This window comes from Hyperoodon ampullatus (assembly GCF_949752795.1).
Source record: "Hyperoodon ampullatus genome assembly, chromosome: 2".
Classification (NCBI taxonomy): Eukaryota; Metazoa; Chordata; class Mammalia; order Artiodactyla; family Ziphiidae; genus Hyperoodon; species Hyperoodon ampullatus.
The window spans coordinates 95164112-95186773 of NC_136915.1; positions in this window are offsets into that span (position 1 = coordinate 95164112).

Below are 22662 nucleotides of genomic sequence, written 5' to 3' on the forward strand. Positions count from 1 at the left end.
CATAGAGTTATTTAGGTTATTAAATGAGTTATGTATTTTAAATGCATACAATGATATCTGGAACCTAGTAAGTGGTGTTGATTATTATTATTGTTGCTGTTTCTATTTACAAACACAGGTCACCCAGAATAATCATAAATGAATTAACACTAAAAAAAGAACAAAATGCCTTTCTCTGAAACAGTTGGTTGAGCACTAGACACTGGGAGTAAAAGAATGTTGATAGACCAACCCCTTAGAGTAACTTAGAGATGAAGATTTGGTGAAAGCATGTAGGCCTTTATTATATTATGATACATCACCACAAGGCAGGGACAGAATGTATGACAAAAGTGAGGGAAAGGGTACTAAGGAGAAAGTCCTTGATTTTTCTCTGATGTACTGATGCTGGGCTCACATTAGGGATTCAGTAAATGTGTGTTACATATCTGTTTTGTTATTTAAGCCTTGAGTGAGGACTGAATACGCAAAAGGGAGCAAAACAGTAATGTTCTCTGCTCTCCTCCAGCTTAAAATTTAGTTTAAAAAAATCATATAAGTCCATGTGGAAAAGCAAATGTCACAAATACCAAACAGGGTCTTATTGTTTTAGAGATATCCCGTGAGACTTCTTAGAAAAAAAATGATTGAATAGTTACAGTCCATAAACAAGGCCAGTTAAGTCAATAGAAATTTCTGTTTCTGAAATAGTTAGATGATAGATGGATGAGTGTCCAGGACAGATAGATAATTAGGTGTTGAATCAAAGCCTACTGAGGGCATAAATTTTACTAGTTAACAATTATTTGTGATATATAAATTAAATAGTTCAAGACCAAACTGTTTTACTATAGCTAATAGAATTGATTTCAAAGACAGTTACAGAAAACTCAACTTTTCAGAGGCCTAAATGAATAAGAAATAATTTTTCTTGGATAAAAGAAATCTGGAGGCAAGTGATGTTGGTTTGGTGGCTCAAAACTTCAGGACACATGGCTCTGAAATTCCCTCAAGCCTTTCCATCCTGATTGTCACTTCATGGTCACAAGACAGCTGCAGTATTCAAGGCATAAAGTGATGCATTTTCACCTACTTTCCTGATAGTCCTTCACTCCCCACCCCCACAAAACAGATTTCTCTTTAAGTATCATAGGTTGGAATTGATTCACCAGATAACTCCAGGGGCAAAGCAGGCTGGAAAGTGGGAAAAGGAACTGCCATAATTTCCTTTGGTTAAGCATGACCCCCTTCCCTAGGAGGAGTCTGGGTACAAAGGTGATATCTTGCTGTCTAGGAAGAAGGAGCAACAGACAGTTTCTGCTAAAAAAAAATATGCAATTTTGGTTTATAGGTGCATTTATAGTTATTGGGTTGTAAATATTGAAGTTTGGTGGAGATAATAATAAAATATTAATAAAAATTTATATATATGTATCTGGTTGTCTTTTATTCTGGGTAGTAGAATTCCCCAACCCCACAAACATTCAGAGTGATGATTATTTTAATAATACGAAATGGAATTTTCTTTTGTTCCTTGAGGGGTGGAAGAAGCAAGAAATCAACAGGAAATTGAGCATTTATTGATAATAAATTATAATTTTTCTTTTGGAAAAGTTCAAAATAATTGAGAATTTACTATTCACTTGGTGCAGATGACTGTGGAAAAGTTTAGCATTTTAACAAATTTTTTTGAAGTGAATATCAATACTATCAAGTACCAAACATTATGATGAGCTCTTTTGCATTCTTTATGTTTAATCCTCACAATCTATATTTTGTGATGAAGAATCAGAAGTTCAGAGAGGTCTAATAACTTGCCTAAGGACATATAGCTTGAGTTAGAGACTGAAACCCATATTTGTACAACTTTATTTAGAGTTTCTGTTTTTCCTACTTTTCCATTTATGTTTTAATTTAATAATTATTTCAGACATAACATTTGATATGTCTTGGGGAAAAAATACTTAAAATTATTACCCATCAAATTATTGAAGTTGTTTTTATTTGGAAAAGTAAGTCAAGAGAAAGTTGATTTTTTTTTAAATTTTTATTTATTATTTTTGGCTGTGTTGGGTGTTTGTTGCTGCATGTGGGCTTTCTCTGGTTGTGGCGAATGGGGGCTACTCTTCCTTGTGGTGCATGGGCTTCTCATTTCAGTAGCTTCTCCTGTTGTGGAGCATGGGGTCTAGGTGGGCAGGCTTCAGTAGTTGTGGTGCGTGGGCTAAGTAGTTGTGGTGCCACGGGCTCTAGGGCAGGCGGGCTTCAGTAGTTATGACGTTCAGGCTTCAGTAGTTCTGGCTAGCAGGCTTCAGTAGTTGTGGCTCACAGGATCTAGAGTGCAGGGTCAGTAGATGTGGCACACAGGTGTAGCTGCTCTGCAGCATGTGGGATCTTCCTGGACCAAGAATCGAACCCATGTCCCCTGCATTGACAGACGGATTCTTAACCACTGTGCCACCAGGGAAGTCCAAAAGTTGATTTTTAAATGCACTTTCATTTTCATATTTTAAACATGACAGTGACTTTGTTTTTATAAAAGCACATGAACATATAGGTAAACATTTCCTTTTTTTGTAAATGATAGAAATTTAGCACTTTCGAAGTTTAAATGGGTTTCAGTACATTGATTTTTTACTATCATTATTTTGTCCTAGTCCTTTCTTTTAAAAGAATGTCAGGCTCGGGCTTCCCTGGTGGCGCAGTGGTTGAGAATCTGCTTGCTAATGCAGTGGACACGGGTTCAAGCCCTGGTTTGGGAGAATCCCACATGCCACGGAGCAACTAGGCCCGTGAGCCACAGCTACTGAGCCTGCGTGTCTGGAGCCTGTGCTCCGCAACAAGAGAGGCCGCGATAGTGAGAGGCCCGCGTACCACAATGAACAGTGGCCCTGCTTTCCACAATTAGAGAAAGCCCTTGCACAGAAATGAAGAACGAACACAGCAAAAATAAATAAATTAATAAAAATACATTGGTGTCGGGCTTCCCTGGTGGCATAGTGGTTGAGAATCCGCCTGCTGATGCAGGGAACACGGGTTCATGCCCCGGTCCAGGAAGATCCCACATGCCGCGGAGTGGCTGGGCCTGTGAGCCATAGCCGCTGAGCCTGCATGTCCAGAGCCTGTGCTCCACAACAGGAGAGGCCACAACAGTGAGAGGCCCGCGTACTGCAAAAACAAAAAACAAAAACAAAAACAAAACATTGGTGTCTGAGTCTCACACCCAAGATTCTTATTAAAAAAAATAAAAATAAAATAAAAAAAGAATGTCAGGCTCAAATTTCCCCTTCAGTAGAAAGTGATATTTCCAAGGTATACTTTCAGCCTAAGGTCCTTTGCCTCATAGAACCAGAGGCAATGTGTAATTAAATAGTGCTGACTTCCAGCTTCCCTTTCTACAACTCTTTTGTCATAGAGACTCTCACACTGTGTTGTAATCACCAGCTTACTTCTTTTGCTCACTTTCAAAGTTTTTGTCAGACTTGTGTGGAGTCACAAGTTAACTCCTTTGAGGGCAAGGATTGTCTCTCATTTATCCCCTTTAACCTATTCCCAGTACACAAGGGAGAGAGAAGTGGCCAAGAAAGAGCGGTAGGAGGAAAGTTGCAGAAGTCAGAAGCAGAGGGACCCTTAATGTGAAATGTCAGCTAGAAGCATGATAGATGAAGAATGAGATTATTTGATGGTTAAAAATAAACTGTTAGAAGATGTCCACTTATGCTCTCATTATGACCTATGTATTCAAGCCCAGAATAAAAGAACATAGTGAGTTCACTGGGCAATAGTTAAATGTATGGATGACAACACCCAAAGCCTCTAGACAATGGATCTTTCAAAAGAACACATATGTGGAGGACCTTCAAGATGGCAGAGGAGTAAGACATGGAGATCACCTTCCTCCCCAAAAATATATCAAAAATACATCTACATGTGGGACAACTCCTACAGAACACCTACTGAACACCTACTGAATGCTGGCAGAAAACCTCAGACTACCCAAAAGGCAAGAAACTCCCCATGTACCTGGGTAGGGCAAAAGAAAAAACAGAGACAAATGAATAAGGATGGGACCTTCACCTCTGGGAGTAAGCTGTGAAGGAGGAAAGGTTTCCACACACTAGGGAGCACCTTCACTGGTGAGGATGGGGTGATGGGTGGCAGGGAAGTTTTGGAGCCATGAAGGAGAGCACAGCAACAAGGGTGCAGAGGGCAAAGCAGACAGATTCCCATAGAAAAGATAGGTGCTGACCAGCACTCACCAACCTGAGATGTTTGTCTGCTCACCAGCTGGGGTGGGTGGGGGCTGGGAGCTGAGGCTCGGGCTTCAGAGTTCAGATCCCAGGGACAGGACTCAGGTTGGATGTGTGAACATAGCCTGAAGGGGGCTAGTGTGCCACAGCTAGCTGGAAGGGAGTCTGGAAAAAAATCTGGACTTGCTTAAGAGGCAAGAGACCATTGTTTTGGGGTACACAAGGAGAGGAGAATCTTTCCCTGTCTTCCCACAGAAGGCAGAGCACCTCCTAAAGGAGCTCCAGAGACAGGCGTGAGCTGCGATTATCAGCTCAGAAACCAGAGACGGGCATGAAACACTAACACTGTCGCTGCAGCCACCAAGAATCCTGCATGCAAGCACAGGTCACTATCCACACACTGCCTGCCCCCCACCGGGAGCCTGTGCAGCCTGCCACTGCTAGGGTGCCCTGATCCAGAGACAACTTCCCCGGGAGAAAACAAGACACACCTCAGGTTGTTGCAACATCACACTGGCATCTGCCACCACAGGCTTGCCCTATATTCTGTACCCCTCCCTCGCCCAAGCCTGAGTGAGCCAGAGCCCCCTAATCAGCCTCTCCTTTAACCCCATCCTATCTGGGTGAAGAACAGATGCTGGAGGGTGATCTACACTCAGAGGAAGGGCCAAATCCAGAGCTGAACCCCAGGAGCTGTGCAAACACAGAAGAGAAAGGGAAATTTCTCCATGCAGTCTCAGGAGCAGCGGATTAAATCTCCACAATCAATTTGTTGTACCATGCATCTGTGGAATACTTGAATAGACAACGAATCAACCCAAAACTGAGGTGGTGGACTTTGGGAGCAAGTGTAGATTGGGGTTTGCTGTATGTGACTGACTAGTTTCTGATTTATATGTTTGTCTTAGTTTAGTTTTTTGCGCTTATTGTCATTGGTGGATTTGTTTATTGGTTTAGTTGCTTTCTTCTTTTTTATTCTCAATTTTTAAAATTTTTATTTTAATAATAATTTTAAAAATTTGTATTTTAATAACTTTATTTTATTATTTTCTTTCTTTCTTTTTTTCTCCCTTTTCTTCTGAGCTGTGTGGCTGACAGGGTCTTGGTGCTCGGGCCAGGTGTCAGGCCTGAGCCTCTGAAGTGGGAGAGTCAAGTTCAGGACATTGTACCACCAGAGACCTCCAGGCCCTACGTAATATCATCTGGTGAGAGCTCTCTCAGAGATCTCCATCTCAAAGCTAAGACCCAGCTCCACTGAACGACCAGCAAGCTCCAGTGCTGGACACCCTATGGCAAACAACTAGCAAGACAGGAACACAAACCCACCCATTAGCAGAGAGGCTGCCTAAAATCATAATAAGTTCACTGACAACCCAAAACACACCACCAGATGCGGCCCTGCCCACCAGAAAGACAAGATCCAGACCCAACCACCAGAAGACAAGCACCAGTCCTCTCCACCAGGAAATCGACACAACCCACTGAACCAACCTTACCCACTGGGGGCAGACACCAAAAACAACAGAAACTATGAACTTGCAGCCTGTGAAAAGGAGACCCCAAACACAGTAAGTTAAGCAGAATGAGAAGACAGAGAGAAATATGCAGCAGATGAAGGAGCAAGGTAAAAACCCAACAGAACAAACGAATGAAGAGGAAATAGGCAGTCTATCTGAAAAAGAATTCTGAGTAATGATAGCAAACATGATCCAAAATCTTGGAAACAGAATGGAGAAAATACAAGAAACGTTTAATAAGGACCTAGAAGTACTAAAGAGCAAACAAACAATGATGAACAACACAATAAATGAAATTAAAAACTCTCTAGAAGGAATCAGTAGCAGAATGATGGAAACAGAAGAATGGATAAATGACCTGGAAGATATAATACTGGAAATAACTACCAGAGCAGAATAAAGAACAAAGAATGAAAAGAATTGAGGACAGTCTCAGAGACCTCTGGGACAAAATTAAGCATGCCAACATGTGAATTATAGGGGTACCAGAAGAAGAAGAGTAAAAGAAAGAGACTGACAAAATATTTGAAGAGATTATAGTTGAAACCTTCCCTAATATGGGAAATAAAACAGTCAATCAAGTCCAGGAAGGACAGAGAGTCCCATACAGGATAAATCCAAGGAGAAACACACCAAAACACATAATAATCAAACTATCAGAAGCTAAATACAAAGAAAAAATATTAAAAGCAGCAAGGGAAAACCAACAAATAAGTACAAGGGAATCCCCATAAGGTTAACAGCTGATCTTTCAGCAGAAACTCTGCAAGCCAGAAGGGAGTAGCAGCAAATATTTATAGTGATGAAAGGGGAAAACCTACAACCAAGATTACTCTACCCAGCAAGGATCTCATTCAGATTCGACAGAGGAATTAAAATCTTCAGAGACAAGCAAAAGCTAAGAGAATTCAGCACCACCAAACCAGCTTTAAAACAAATGCTAAAGGAACTTCTCTAGGCAGGAAACACAAGAAAAGGAAAAGACCTACAATAAAAAACCCAAAACAGTTAAGAAAATGGTAATAGGAACATACATATCAATAATTACCTTAAATGTAAATGGATTAAATGCTCCAACCAAAAGACATAGACTGGCTGAATGAACACAAAAACAAGACCCATATCTATGCTGTCTACAAGAGACCCACTTCAGACCTAGGGACACATGCAGACTGAAAGTGAGGGGATGGAAAAAGATATTTCAAGCAAATAGAAATCAAAAGAAAGCTGGAGTAGCAATTCTCATATAAGAAAAAATAGACTTTAAAATAAAGACTATTACAAGAGACAAAAAAGGACACTACATAATGATCAAGGGATCAATCCAAGAAGAAGATATAGCAATTGTAAATATTTATGCACCCAACATAGGAACACCTCAATACATAAGGCAAATGCTAACAGCCATAAAAGGTGAAATTGACAGTAACACAATCATAGTAGGGGAATTTAAGACCCCAGTTTCACCAATGGACAGATCATCCAAAATGAATATAAATAAGGAAACACACGCTTTAAATGATATACTAAACAAGATGGACTTAATTGATATTTATAGGACATTCCAACCAAAAACAACAGAATACATTTTCTTCTCAAGTGCCCATGGAACATTCTCCAGGATACATCATATCTTGGGTCACAAATCAAGCTTGGTAAATTTAAGAGAATTGAAATCATATCAAGTATCTTTTCTGACCCCAATGCTATGAGACTAGTTATCAATTACAGGAAAAAATCTGTAAAAAATAAAACACATGGCAGCTAAACAATATGCTAGTAAATAACCAAGAGATCACTGAAGAAATCAAAGAGGAAATCATACCTAGAAATACATAGAAACAAATGAAAAATGACAATGAAAACAAATGACATGAAAACATGACAACCCAAAACCTATGGGATGCAGCAAAAGAAGTTCTAAGAGGGAAGTTTATAGCAATACAATCCTACCTTAAGAAACAAGAAACTCTCAAATAAACAACTGAAATTTATACCTAAAGCAATTAGAGAAAGAACAAAAAAACACAAAGTTAGCAGAAGGATCAATAGCAAAGATCAATAAATAGCAAAGATCAATAAAACTGAAAGCTGATTCTTTGAGAAGATAAACAAAATTGATAAACCATTAGCCAGACTCCTCAAGAAAAAAAGGGATAAGACTCAAATCAATAGAATTAAAAAGGAAAAGGAGAAGTAACAACAGACACTGCAGAAATACAAAGGAAAATGAGAGATTACTACAAGCAACTCTATGCCAATAAAATGGACAACCTGGAAGAAATGGACAAATTCCTTGAAAAGCACAACCTTCCAAGGTTGAACCAGGAAGAAATAGAAAATATAAACAGATAAGAGCTAACACCTATCCTTCTCTAACTCCCCAAAATATAGCAGAGGGAGGAACACTCCCAAACTCATTCTACAAGGCCACCATCACACTGATACCAAAACGAGACAAAGATGTCACACCAAAAAACTACAGGCCAATATCACTGATGAACAAAGACACAAAAATCCGCAAAAAAATACTAGCAAACAGAATCTAACAGCACATTAAAAGGATCATACACCATGATCAAGTGAGGTTTAACCCAGGAATGCAAGGATTCTTCGATATATGCAAATCAATCAATGTGATAAACCATATTAACAAATTGAAGGAGAAAAACCGTATGATCTTCTTAATAGATGCAGAAGAAGCATCTGACAAAATTCAGCACCCATTTATGATAAAAGAAAGTAGGCACAGAGGGATATTACCTCAACATAATGAAGACCATATATGAGAAACCCACAGCCAACATCATTCTCAATGGTGAAAACCTTAAACCATTTCCACTAAGTTCAGTAAAAAGACAAGGTTGCCCACTCTCACCACTATTATTCAACACAGTTTTTGAAGTTTTAGCCACAGCAACCAGAGAAGAAAAGGAAATAAAAGGAATCCAAATCAGAAAAGAAGAAGTAAAACTGTCACTGTCTGCAGATGACATGAATACTACACATAGAGAATCCTAAAGATGCTACCAGAAAATTACTAGAGCTAATCAATGAACTTGGAAAAGTAGCAGGATACAAAATTAATGCACAGAAATCTCTGGCATTCCTATACACTAATGATGAAACATCTGAAAGAGAAATTAAGGAAACACTCCCATTTACCATTGCAACAAAAAGAATAAAATACCTAGGAATAAACCTACCTATGGAGACAAAAGACCTATATGTAGCAAACTATAAGACACTGATGAAAGAAATTAAAGATGATACAAACAGATGGAGAGATATACCATGTTCTTGGATTGGAAGAATCAACATTGTGAAAATGACTATATTACCCAAAACAATCTACAGATTCAGTGTAATACCTCTCAAACTACCAATGGTATTTTTCACAGAAGTAGAACAAAAAACTGCACAACTTATATGGAAACACAAAAGACCCACATAGAAAAAGCAACCTTGAGAAAGAAAAGCGGAGCTGGAGGAATCAGGCTCCCTGACTTCAAACTATACTACAAAGCTACAGTAATCAAGATAATATGGTACTGGCACAAAAACAGAAATATTGATCAATGGAACAGGATAGAAAGCCCAGAGATAAACCCATGCACATATGGTCACCTTATCTTTGATAAAGGAGGCAAGAATATACAATGGAGAAAAGACAGCCTCTTCAACAAGTGGTGCTGGGAAAACTGGACAGTTACTTGTAAAAGAATGAAATTAGAATACTCCCTAACACCATAAACAAAAATAAACTCAAAATGGATTAAAGACCTAAATGTAAGACTGGACACTATCAAACTCTTAGAGGAAAATATAGCCAGAACATTCTATGACATAAATCACAGCAAGATCCTTTTTGACCCACCTCCTAGAGAAATGGAAATAAAAGCAAAAATAAACAAATGGGGCCTAATGAAACTTAAAAGTTTTTCCACAACAAAGGAAACCATAAACAAGACAGAAAGACAACACTCAGAATGGGAGAAAATATTGGCAAACAAAGCAACTGACAAAGGATTAATCTCCAAAATATATAAGCAGCTCATGCAGCTCAATATGAAGAAAACAAACAACCCAGTCCAAAAATGGGCAGAAGATCTAAATAGACATTTCTCCAAAGAAGATATACAGATTGCCAACAAACACATGAAAGGATGCTCAACATCACTAATCTTAGAGAAATGCAGATCAAAACTATAAAGAGGTATCACCTCACACCAGTCAGAATGGCCATCATCAAAAAATCTACAAACAGTAAATGCTGGAGAGGGTGTGGAGAAAAAGGAACCCTACTGCACTGTTGGTGCGAATGTAAATTGATACAGCCACTATGGAGAACAGTATTGAGGTTCATTAAAGAACTAAAAATAGAACTACCATATGACCCAGCAATCCCACTACTGGGCATATACCCTGAGAAAACCATAATTCAAAAAGAGTCATGTACCACAGTGTTCATTGCAGCACTATTTACAATAGCCAGGACATGGAAACCACCTAAGTGTCCATCGACAGATGAATGGGTAAACAAGATGTGGCACATATATACAATGGAATATTACTCAGCCATACAAAGAAATGAAATTGAGTTATTTGTAGTGAGGTGGATGGACCTAGAGTCTGTCATAGAGTGAAAAAATCAGAAAGAGAAAAAAAAATACTGTATGCTAACACATATATATGGAATCTAAAAAAAAAAAAAAGTTCTGAAGAACCTAGGGTCAGGACAGGAATAAAGATGCAGATGTAGAGAACGGACTTGAGGACATGGGGAGGCGGGAAGGGTAAGCTGGGACTAAGTGAGAGAGTGGCATTGACATATATACACTACAAAATGTAAAACTGATAGCTAGTGGGAAGACCCCGCATAGCAGAGGGAGATCAGCTAGGTGCTTTGTAACCACCTAGAAGGGTGGGATAGAGAGGGTGGGAGCTAGTTGCAAGAGGGAGGGGATATAGGGATAGATGTATGCATATAGCTGATTCACTTTGTTATACAGCAGAAACTAACACAACGTTGTAAAGCAATTATACGCCAATAAAGATGTTAAAATTAAAAAAAAGGAATACATATGTGAACTGAGTTCTGTCTCTATAGTCAGGTAGAAAATCACTCCCTATTTTAATTAGAGATAGAAAGTGTGATGGGGAGGAGGAAATGAAAAGGGAAGGAATAGGGCTTCCCTGGTGGCACAGTGGTTCAGAGTCCACCTGCCGATGCAGGGGACACGAGTTCATGCCCTGGTCCGGGAAGATCCCACATGCCACGGAGCGGCTGGTACTGTGAGCCGTGGCCACTGATCCCGTGCATCCGGAGCCTGTGCTCCACAACGGGAGAGGCCACAACACTGAGAGGCCCGTGTACCACAAAAAAAAAAAAAAAAAAAAAAAAGGAAGGAATATATTTGAATATTTATAGGGGAAATAATGAGAAAATGTGAAGAAGGATCTTAACAGTTAGTGCACATAGGATATTATCTATAAAGAAAAATTATTAAGAAATAACTCAAATGACCATCAGCTGCAGAATGACTGATTGCATTAGGGTATATGCATAAAATAGAAAATTACTCAGAGACTAGAAAAAACAGTATATGTATACATACATCACATGTCAGACCTTACACCGTCTAATTCTCATAGCCACTTTATAAATGATATACTATCATTATTCTTATTTTCTAGGTGATGAAACCAAGGCACAGCTGTGTAAATTTACTTGTTCAAAGTCACACAGCTGGTTAGTGAAAGAATTGGGATTCAGACCTGGGGAGTTTCTGCTTAAGCCCTGAGATCCACATGGAGTGAAATGGCCAAAACTCACTATTACCATTACATGAAATGAACAGGTCACTGAAGAGTAAGTATGCTAATGGTCCCATTTTTGTTAATGTAATATAGAGCTACAAAGAAATAGTGAGTAGAACAAAAGTTAAAGAAGAAAATGAGGCAATCTAGAACTTTCTAGCATATCCCCAACCAGTTACAAAAAGCATTAAATTGTGTTGGGGAGATGCAACATTGTGAAATTCCTCTAAAGCATTTGGCTCTCTTTGAAATGTCCCTTTGGCTGTAAGAGAAGATCATTTTCATATCCCCTCTACAGATCCTCTTGATTGGGTGTCAGCTCTATTAGAAAGTTGCTTCTCGCTAATTCAAGTTGACTTTTTAATAGCCACTTATACTTCAATCACCAGACACATGACAATTTTAGGGTTTAAAAACTGCCATCACTTAGATCCAGGCAGACTTAGTTCTTGGCTGTGACCAAAACAGTGTTAAAATTTGAAGTTTAACTGAGTGCACTAATTTTTAGGTTCTTTACTTTTTACTACCTGCTTTTAATTCTTATGTGAGGAGAATACTATGGAGAATGAAACAAATCAAGTGACCCCAAGCAAGCGTGGGGGAAGAAGAGAGTAGTTCTTTGTAATACAGTATTCCTCTCCAACAGTATGTTGACATATGCTAAAAGCTAAAAGTGCCAAGGTCAGCCAGCAGCTCCAGGGGGTCCTTTCTCAAGATGACCAGCCTGGGATAATTACCCTCACACAGGAAAATTACCTGTGTTGTCCCTCAGGCACAGAGACAAAATAAATCAAAGCATTTGCAAGGCTTGGGTTTGTCAGACTGCCACTTTTCTGTTTTCAGTGTTTCTTGATTCTCTGAGTGATTTATTTATTCATATAAATTTTGAAAGTAATTCATTAATATTAGAGAAAGGCCGGGACTTGATCTTTACGGGCTTTGGAGTAAAGAGGACTATTCATTAATATATTCAGTCTTTCCTCTCCACTCTCTTGAGAGCATCACATCTACTTTCATTATACTCTGACCCGAATTTCTTAGATCTGAGGGTCACTGAGATGTTATGAAATGTTAGTCTACAATTCTCAGTGAAATTTGAGACCCATGTACAAGAGAGATGCTGGCATGGGGCAACAGGCTTAAATTTTTATAAGTTATTTTGTATCTTGAAAAACTTCAAAAAACATAAAAATGAAGGCAGAGAACTCTCAAAGGGGGCTAGTGGGCTAAGACATTGATGGAAGTAAAATCTCCAGCATCCCATCTTTGCTCCTGACATATCATTTACTCCAAGTCAAACTGCTTAATCCTTGATGTTCCAGAATTGTATATATACTGGAAACAAAATAAAACTTACAATACTGATATACGAAATGTGGAACCAAATCTAACAAAACCATTAATCCTACAATACCTTCATTATAGGGAAGGAAAACCCACCACCTTGGGCTTTCGTGAAGTCACATGACTAATTAGTGGGTGGTGAGGTATGAGGATTCAGATGACTGGACTCTCTCCCTACCTGAGGAGTTTCCTGCTGCCCTATATTGGCCATGGGCCAGTAGCCTATGAAGAAACTTATGATGACAAATAATAAATCTAGATTTTTTTCAGTGGGGCTATGGACTTCATATTTCTGTGCTTCCATTTCCTTAAGTAGAAAATGAGAAGTCTAGAATTCCTTATGCAAATATTTTTCAGACCCAATGACCATTTTGAAAAACAAATGGGCAAAGTAACAACAACCAAAGACATGTGGCAGCTGAGTGGAAAGGCCAGTGACATCACTAGACGATGGCCAGTGAATTATTAAAGAAACCTCCATCTTCTCTAAAGGCAGCCACATGTGGAGCTCAGGGCCTAAAGTGGGGCTTCCTGAAATGAGTGCCTACCCTGCAAGATGCTCCATAAAAAGAGTGCTCCAAGATGGGATAGCTAAGTCTGGATACCTAGCACATTGCATAGAGCCCTGTGCAGAAATTACATGGTAGTTGAGCACCTTTAAGGTGCTCCTTAAATCCTGAGTAAAGAAACCTGTGTATCCTTGCTTACTACAGCATTTACCAAGCATAAATGACCAGAAAACTCTGTTTATTCATGGACTATCTATTAATATGGTATATAAATGTTCTGTACAACACATACCGGGAAACCCTGGGCAAAGCCTAGTCAAAGAAGACTCTACGTTGCCCACCCCCTCAGCCCTTTTCTCAGGTCAAGGCCATCTCCCCAACCCCAGACTTAAACTTTCCAACCACTCCTCTTCAGTCCTCTGGCAGTTCTCACCTTGGGGGTTCAGGGTAGAGGATCATGCCCTGAACTCCTTTCTTTGCTGTGGGCCAGAGAGCAAGAGACAGAGAAGCATCTTAGTAGTAAGAGACAAGGGAGCTGCAGGTAACCAGGTGTTCACTTTGGACATGAATGGGGGCTGGATGAACAACTACACCGGTACAAAATGTATAAACCAAAGCCAGACACAGGCAAAACAACACGTATGATCACCCTATATGGAGAGCTTCTTATTGCTCCCGTGGTGACTATGAGGCTGCCACTAGCCACTGGCCACTGTAGGGCAGTTGGACATCAGCATATCTCATCATTTCAATGTCCTTCTCCCTTTTCCCTTCTTTTGAAGTCAAGCTATAGAGTTTCTAATGAGAATTAATTGCTCCTTTTTCTAGGTTTTCCTTGGCTCTTTGTTTATATCTGTTTATATATATCGCCTAGTTTTATAGCAATAATTTGCATGTCTGCTTTCCCAGACAAAACAAAAAGTGTTATAAAGTACAGCATCTACATTATTCACTGTTTGATCCTTAGAACTCTGCACATAGTGGAAGCTTAATAAATGTTTAAATCAATGAACAGATGGATGATAAATGCAGGAATGACAAAAGCACAACTTCTAGATTAAGAAACAATTGTGACTCCCTGAATTTATATTTTTTGCCATTCAGGTTTAAAGGCTATAAACTCGGCAGCAATTACTTAATACCCCCTTGCAGATCCCATTCCTAACCTTCACTCTGCAAACTTATTGTTCTTTATTCTAATCCATAGCCAAATCTTTTCTTTTAGTACTGTCAAAGGAAACCCTGGTGTCCAAGGAAACCCTGAGATGTCACTTTAAAATTTTTAAAAAGTAAAATGTTTGTGTAAAAGGAAGGGAAATTGCCTCAGTTCCAAACACTTTGGTAAAAGTAGTGATGAGAATTCACAGGAAAACTGACCCACAAAATATATACACAGCTGGGTTTTGTTGATCATAAGAAGGGAAGAGACTCATCTCCCTTCCTGAGACTGAATACGCCTTGCTCTTTACCATGAAGGACAAGCAAGGTGGGGAACAGAGCAAAAACTGAAGGCCAAGATGGTTGAGAGACAAGATTAATGACATTAGTAAAGTTGATGGAGGCCTGTGGGCTTGAAGTGATTGTAATAACTCATTTGAAGCCCAAGGGTGTAAATATTTAACAAACAATCACTTAATGGTCTCATATCCACCATAGGGAAACAGAGTAAAAGTGGTGATATTATTGTCTCTTTGAGGACTTGGTTATTTAACAATTAAAGGAAGGAAAAAAGAAAATCTAAAAGGATTTTCCCTTCACATGATTTCTCTCTGAAACCATACTCAATTCATTCATGGCTTGGAGTAAAGATTCTCATTCTCATTGCTTCTTCTGTGTAATGCAGGCACTGGGATGTTTCTGGCAACTCTTCCTTGTTGTTTAAATTTGAACCTATGCAAGCGGTCTTTGCTCTCTGGAGTGAGTGAGTCTCTTTAGTAAATTGGCTTGCCACCTCAGGCTACATCTTTCACTGTACTTAATTGCTCTTGGTTCAAACTATTTTGTTTTTTGTTCCTTTTGTGGGCATGTTTCAATAAGGGGGATATGTCTTCAGTGTCAACCAGGGGAAGCTTCCCAGATCCCATCCATTCAGTGTCTAATACAGGATTCTTGGCCAATTCAGTCAACTACCCCTTATCCCCACTCCAGTCACTTCACTTAGGCCCAGGCGACAGTGGCACTGCAAAAACATATTAGTGAGCTTATTCCTGACAGCAAGAAGAGAGTGACATTGCTCACTTCGGAAAGGTAAATCAACTTCACAAAGGGCACACCATCAGTTTAATAAGAGTCTGTATTTACTGAGCACTAATTATGGGCCAGGCACTGCACTGAGGGATTTACAAACATTATTTCATTAATCTATCACTACAGTTTTATGAAATACGTACTTTTATTATTCCCCAGATTACAAATGATGTAACTAAGATTTAGAGAGTTTATGTAACATGCTCAAGGTCACAAAGCTAAGAAGTGGATAAGCAAAGATTATAATCCGTATCTGTCTGGCTCCCAGAGTTTGCCCTTTAATTAACCTACTATAATACCTCACATATGAGTGCATGAGAAAAGACAAAGCACTAAATAAATGATAGTCAATTTTAAGAATATGAGAAAGGTACTTGCTAAAATTATATGGTGGTTGAAAATTTAAAAGAATCCTGAAAATTTCCAGAGCAGAAACATATTAGCATTATAGTATGAGTAATTTTGCGAGTTTTTCTTAAGGGCCCTCCTGTGAGGACATCTTCATGGGAAGATGATAGTCAAGGCCATGACAACTGAGTGGAAGTAACTCACACTCAAGTTAGCGATGAAGCAAGAGCTTTTCTTCAGGGTAACTAATGTACTCATATTCTTCCCTGTCTCTTCTCCTTCAGTTTCCCAGACCCCATCCACCCAGTGTTTAATGTGGGAATCCTCTCCCTCCAGTTTTGTTAACACCGCAGGTCATCCATTCCTTCCGCTGACTCTTGGGGCATCTGTAGTCTCTCAGCAACTCTCCATTCCGAGTCTCTTTTCCTTTATATCTCTTACCTCTATATCTCTTTACCTTTGAATATAGGCCTCTCCCCACTTATATTCCTCTCCTACTCCCCATTTAAATATCCTTCCTTCTGCTAGGACTTGCTGTGACAGGTGAGTCTCCAAAATTCATTGAGACAGGGACTGGTTTTATAAAATATGTATAAAAATATGGTCAAACTACAATGTTCTAGATCAAAAGTCAATTTCCAATATTTTAAGAATTCCACCCTAGACACTCGATTATGGTATTAAGTTGTAAATTCCATTTTATTTATTCAGTAGTAAAAAATTATTATCACTTAGGTATATATTGACACATGGTGTGAGACTTGGTGTCATGCTGTTTAAAAGTATAGGCTCCAGATGCAGACTAAGTTGGAATTCAGGCTCTGCCACTTATAGCCATGTGGCCTTGAAAAAGTTACTTCATTGCACTGTGCCTCAGTTCTCTCATAGGTAAAACAGGGCTAATTATATTAACTAGTTTATAGGGTTGTTGTGAATATAAAATGAATGAATGTATGAAAAACATTGATAAGAGTAGCTGGTATAAAGTAAACACTCAAAGATGTTATACTTATTATAATGTCTTCACAATATCAGCAGACTTGCTCTAATAAACCAGAGAAGTGAGTGATAGATTTTCTTAGGCTGACCAATCAAATACATAAATAAATAGGTGCTTAAGATTTATACTCACTCTATGCAGCATCCTTGGGCTTATACAAGCAATATAGAAGTAGTTTCTACAAATACTTGCCCAAGAATAGAAGAGAAAAAAGAGAACTTATCTATTTTAAGATTCTGTTGTGGTAGGAGAATCATGGGATTTGATGTCAGAAGAATTAGCTTCCACCTCTGATATTCTTATTTATGAGTTTCAAAAACTTCTGAGTCTCCTTGTTTTTAATTGCAAAAATAATACCGCTAATCAGAGTGACATCCCAAAATTGTCATATCAACAGAATGAGATAAAATAATAAGTTGTAAAGCACTATATACTTTTAGTGCTTACTGTTTTGTTTTTCAAAAAGCATTTTAGAGCATTGATGTATAAAGCCTTATACATGTTGAGTACAACTTTCTAAAAAGCAACCATATACATGCTAGATGTTTCTAGTCCATACGCTATAATTCTCATAAAACCCTCCACACAAATATCATTGTCTCTGTTTCATCAAGACCAAGGCTCAAAAAATATTATGGAATGCTCAAAGTTACACAACTGGTAAATGACACCTAAATTTAAACACAATTTTTCAGCTTCCAAAGTCCAGATAATTCTTTGAATTATAAAACCAGCCTCATTTATTGTAATTCTTTACTGGTACAATTGACTAGATATAGGCATAAAAATATAGTAACTTCCCTCGGAGAATGTGTAATCTACTCAGAGATAGTAATTACATATCTATGCTGCTATAACAAACTCTAAAAATTCAGGATTTTATACCAAATAAATTTATTTCTTACCCATTTAACAACACAATGTGGATGTTTCTGACCAGTGAGCAGCTTTTTCCCTCTAGTGATTCACAGACCCAAGTACCTCGCACCTTGTGGTTCTGCCTTTTCCTTGGGCCTTGGAGTCCTCTGTTTTCCATCAGCAGAAGGGGAAAGAAGCAAAAGCTCCATCTGCTTTTTAAGAAATTCTTGGCACAGAGGTGACTCTTCTCACTTATGCTCCTATTCTACTGGGGATAGATAGCCATGTGATCACATCTGGTACAAGAAGGGCTGGAAAATGTAATGCCTGGTTGGGCAACCATCCCAGCCACAATCCACACTATAGAAGAGAGTGGCACAAACTTTAGCCAGAGCTGCCTGGGTATGTGAAAGATATTAAGTGATGGAAGTTTGTTAATTCCCTAAAAGAAAACTCTATAGATGAGTTGGGTTTCAGAAGTCAGAAATTTTCAGGTTTTAGAAAATAAACAGATAATAAACAGATAATACAGTCCCTGTACCATATTATATGTCACGTCCACACACAGGTCTAGAGAAGATCCTTATAATTAAACACAGTAATCTTTCTGCAGTGAAATAAATTAATATTCACACTAAAATGTTATAAATAAGAATAGAATTCTGTTGAAGTCAGGGTTTGCCACCAAAGAGGCTTTCCAAAAACCTTCAACAGATGAATAAACTTTTAGTTTTCTGAATTGCAGATACAGAATTTGTGAACTTGCATCAGGACTAGGGATATGATTCAACAAAAGCATAATGGAAGGACTTGAGTGCTGCTAGCAGCTTGTAGAAGAGCTCTCACTCAAGTGCAAGAAGGTCACATGTGACTGGTCAATTACCATGTGCTTCAGCTCCTTAACAAGTTAAATGTTTTGATCTTTTTGTATTTCCAAATGCAAAGAGTTATTAGGCCCAGTGAGAGAATAAGTACTTAACCATTTGTTACACACACAGAACAGCTGCCGCCTGGCATTTTCTTTCCACTTAGAACACTAAGTGGATGAACTGACACTTTGAAACTGATAATCAAAATGTCCTTCCCATTAAGCTCTAGTCATCAACAACAGGCACTTTTAAATTAGTTATAAACCTTTCAACTCAGGAGCAAATCAGCTTATGCTTAGCTTTATGGTATAGCCATTTCATTTTTTACTCTTTTTTGTGTTAAAAATAAGAGATAATCTATGAGTTTCATTTGTGCTCTTTTTAAACTACTTTGAAACCCAGACAACCCTAAACATTTTCTGTGACCCAGAACATTCCTCAAGTGAAATTTTTTGAGCCAGGTGCTTAATGCCGATGACCACACAGAGATATATAGTATATTGCTATGAATTAATCATTATGAGATTTAATATTTAGTGAGTCAGGTCTGATGATCATTAAATCTGGTGATGTGACCTTGATGTTAATTTTTTAATTACATATATTTTCAAATATAGGTCAGTTAACTTTCTCATGACTCTAGCTATGTTTTCTAATCTCCCAGGTTGTAACAAAAGCACTAACCTCAGGCAATTTGGAAAGGCTTTGTTGCATGATAATAAGAATTTAAACAGCACACACAAAAACCTGATATTTATTTAAATAACATCATGAATAAGAAAACTGATAGCAATATTCATCTCATGACAACAAACTAGTTGAAAATGCTGCAAACACCTAAAAATAATGCATTTTAATTTTCCTAACAGCTTGAAGAGAAATTGGTTGTTTTAAAATTAAGACCATATAGGGGATTGACTAGTAGGTCTTAATTTAAATAATGAGGCTGTATATGATATAGTACTTCATATTAGATCCAAGATATTAACTCAAGTATTTTTATTGGTATGAGACAGATTATAACAATTTACATAGTTCCCCTCCTTGATTGTTATCAAACTCTTTAGCAAGGTAGAGATACTATCTTAGGTATACAAGATGTGCTTTTATGACTAATAGCCTGAAGATTCTCGAATGAATCTGCAACACATATAAAACACACGTGTGCCCCAAATGGGCTGAACTGGGTGTCAGAAGACCAGCTTTACAATACCAACTCTGACCATATGGGCAGGTGACCTGTTTCCTCACTGGTAAACCAAAGAGGTTGGATTTACTGATATCAAGAGTTCATTTCAGCTCTAGCATTCTGTGGTTTCAATTAATATTATTTCAGCAATAGTAATTTATTTTGCTAGAAGGGGTTTGTTCAGGATTCCATGGCTTCTGGCTCAAGTCACACTTATAATGAGAACACTTTCCTTCCTGAGTCTCTTTATCACTGCTATTATGTCTTGCTTTTTCTACTATGCCCAAAGAACATGTGTCAAAGAAAAGTTGCACCAAATGGGTTAAATAGGCAAGGAAGATTTTACTCAAGACTATTGCAATGGAGATGAGAGATTGAACCCAACTCTGCTGAAATGAAGGGTGGGAGGGCTTTTAAGCACTATGGTGAGCAAATAGAAAAGTACTGGAGGACATTAGGAGGAGGCTGGTTAAGGTGATTTAGACCATCTGTGTTTGCCAGTTGGTGCTTATCAAAGTTAGGATCCTACTCTCCCACAGGGATTGGGAGTTAAGGGCCCTCTCCTTCTTGATAATTACATTTCAAAGGGATGGCTCCCAGATCCTTCAGAAAGATATTTTTGGGTTGTATAAGATTTATATCTCAAAGGAACAGAGAAAGAATTTACAGTCTCAAGTTTTCTAAAGTAAATGCTCTAAGAAAAGGGAGGTTAAGGGTCCATAGTCAGGAAGAAACCTGCCTAAAATTTACTCAAACTGAGGGAGAAGTTAAGCCTGTCTTGTCGATGTGTCCTTGTAAACCAAACATTGCGGTTGAAGAAGGCCAAATAGAGAGTCCCCAGAGGACAAAAACAGCTGGAAATGAGCTCCACTAATGTCTAATGATCACAGATAGGACATTTGACTTAAGGCAGCTTGCCTAGAGGCAGCCTATTTATCACCGTTTCTCTAGTGCCCAGCAGATGCCTGTCACACAGTTGTAATTCCATAAAGAAGTGTTCAATGTGCAGAAACTGATCTCTGTGAATCAGTTCATGACGATGCCACTTCTTTCTCTTGCCTTTACCAACAGAGAATTTCTGACCATACTGTCACCATGATTCTCATAACTCTCTAATCCACAACTGTCTCAAAAGCAAGAATCTAATTTATCTCTCTCTCTGAATCCATGGTTGGATGAGGACATGGGCTGTGTAGTTCAAGTTTAAGCACTGAGTTCAAATTTTAGTTCTGATGCACAATATCTGGTTGGCCTTGAACAAGTTTCTTAACCTTCATGGATCTCAGTTTTTACATCTTTATGAAAGAAATAATACCAGTACCTACTTCACAGGGTTGTGTGAGGGTTAAATAAAAGAATGCAAAGAATTTAAAAGAATTTTAAGAATGGAAGTACTTAGCAAAGCACTTTGCACAGAGTAAGCCTTTAATAGTTAATGGCTTGTTTTAAATTGCTAGTACTTTTCATGTGCATGGCTTGCTAATAGTTTGTCGAATAAATAAATGAAAAAGTGAAAACTTATCAAAGAAGATAGGTGGTATTTTAACTTTACTACTGCTTCTACCCTGGATATTTGAACTTTCGATAGAAAAGTAGAAAATCTTTCATTCACTACACAAACCGAATATAGCCAAATACATCATTGGAGATTTCATCTCCATTGATAATTAGTAAGATACAAAAAAAAATTAAATTAAATACTTATTTTCAAAGGATAAATTGCACAACAAAACTTCTTACAGATTTGTGAAATTAATAAATAAACACAATGCAATACTTTCTAATTTAAATTTGTTCCCAATTTTGAGTTTCTTTGCTTAGTTGCTTGAGATATGATTCCACTAGAATTAGAATTACTTTTCTTTTTCCATTTACTTGGTAAAGTACCTTGACACCCTCAGTCAAAAGGCATTTTATTAGTAATAAGAGCTGTCAGGGAGGAAGAAATTTTCCTCAGTCCTTCTAGGTTCCTCTAGCTGGTCTAAGAATTCAATTGACATGAGATAGATTAATAGGAGAAGATCAAACAAAAGTTTACTAACATGTACACATGGGAGAGACCCAGGTAAACTGAATAACTTGCCCAAATGACTGAAACCCTCAACTTAAATATCATCTTCAGCTAAAGACAAAAGAAGATGTTGGGATAATGATTTAGGACTTCAAAGCTTGGGGAAAGCAGTTCACATGGAGATGAAAAGGTAAATGTTTGGTAAACAAATATTTGCTGGACCACACAGAGAAAATGGGACACAGAGAGGAATTTTAACAAACATATTTTGCTAGGTTCCTCCTTGTCTACCACTTCTAGTTCATACTATAGTTATCTATGGTGATAGCTCCCTTCTGGAACAAGTCATCTATCTACATACTTTTAGGCAGTTGTGCAGAGGTCGCAGTCTTTTGGGCTTTGATTGTTTTCAGCTTCAAATAATCCACATGCCAAAAGAGACAGGTATTGGAGTGGCAAATTTTGCTCCCCTATAGGGGTCTTATTTAGAGAGATTTGATCGCCTCTCAAAGATAATGACACCAGATCATTCCCATCCTCCTGTGTGCACCTTTGGTGAGATCTCCAAAACACAAATAATATGGATGATAATCTTTAGGGGGTTATGGTAATTTATGGCAATTGTGTAAAACAATGCTCTGTTCAAAATGAAAATCTGAATGGAAAAATATAAGGTGTTTTTATTTGGGAGAGCATGTTACATCAATGTTTCAAATAAGTTTGA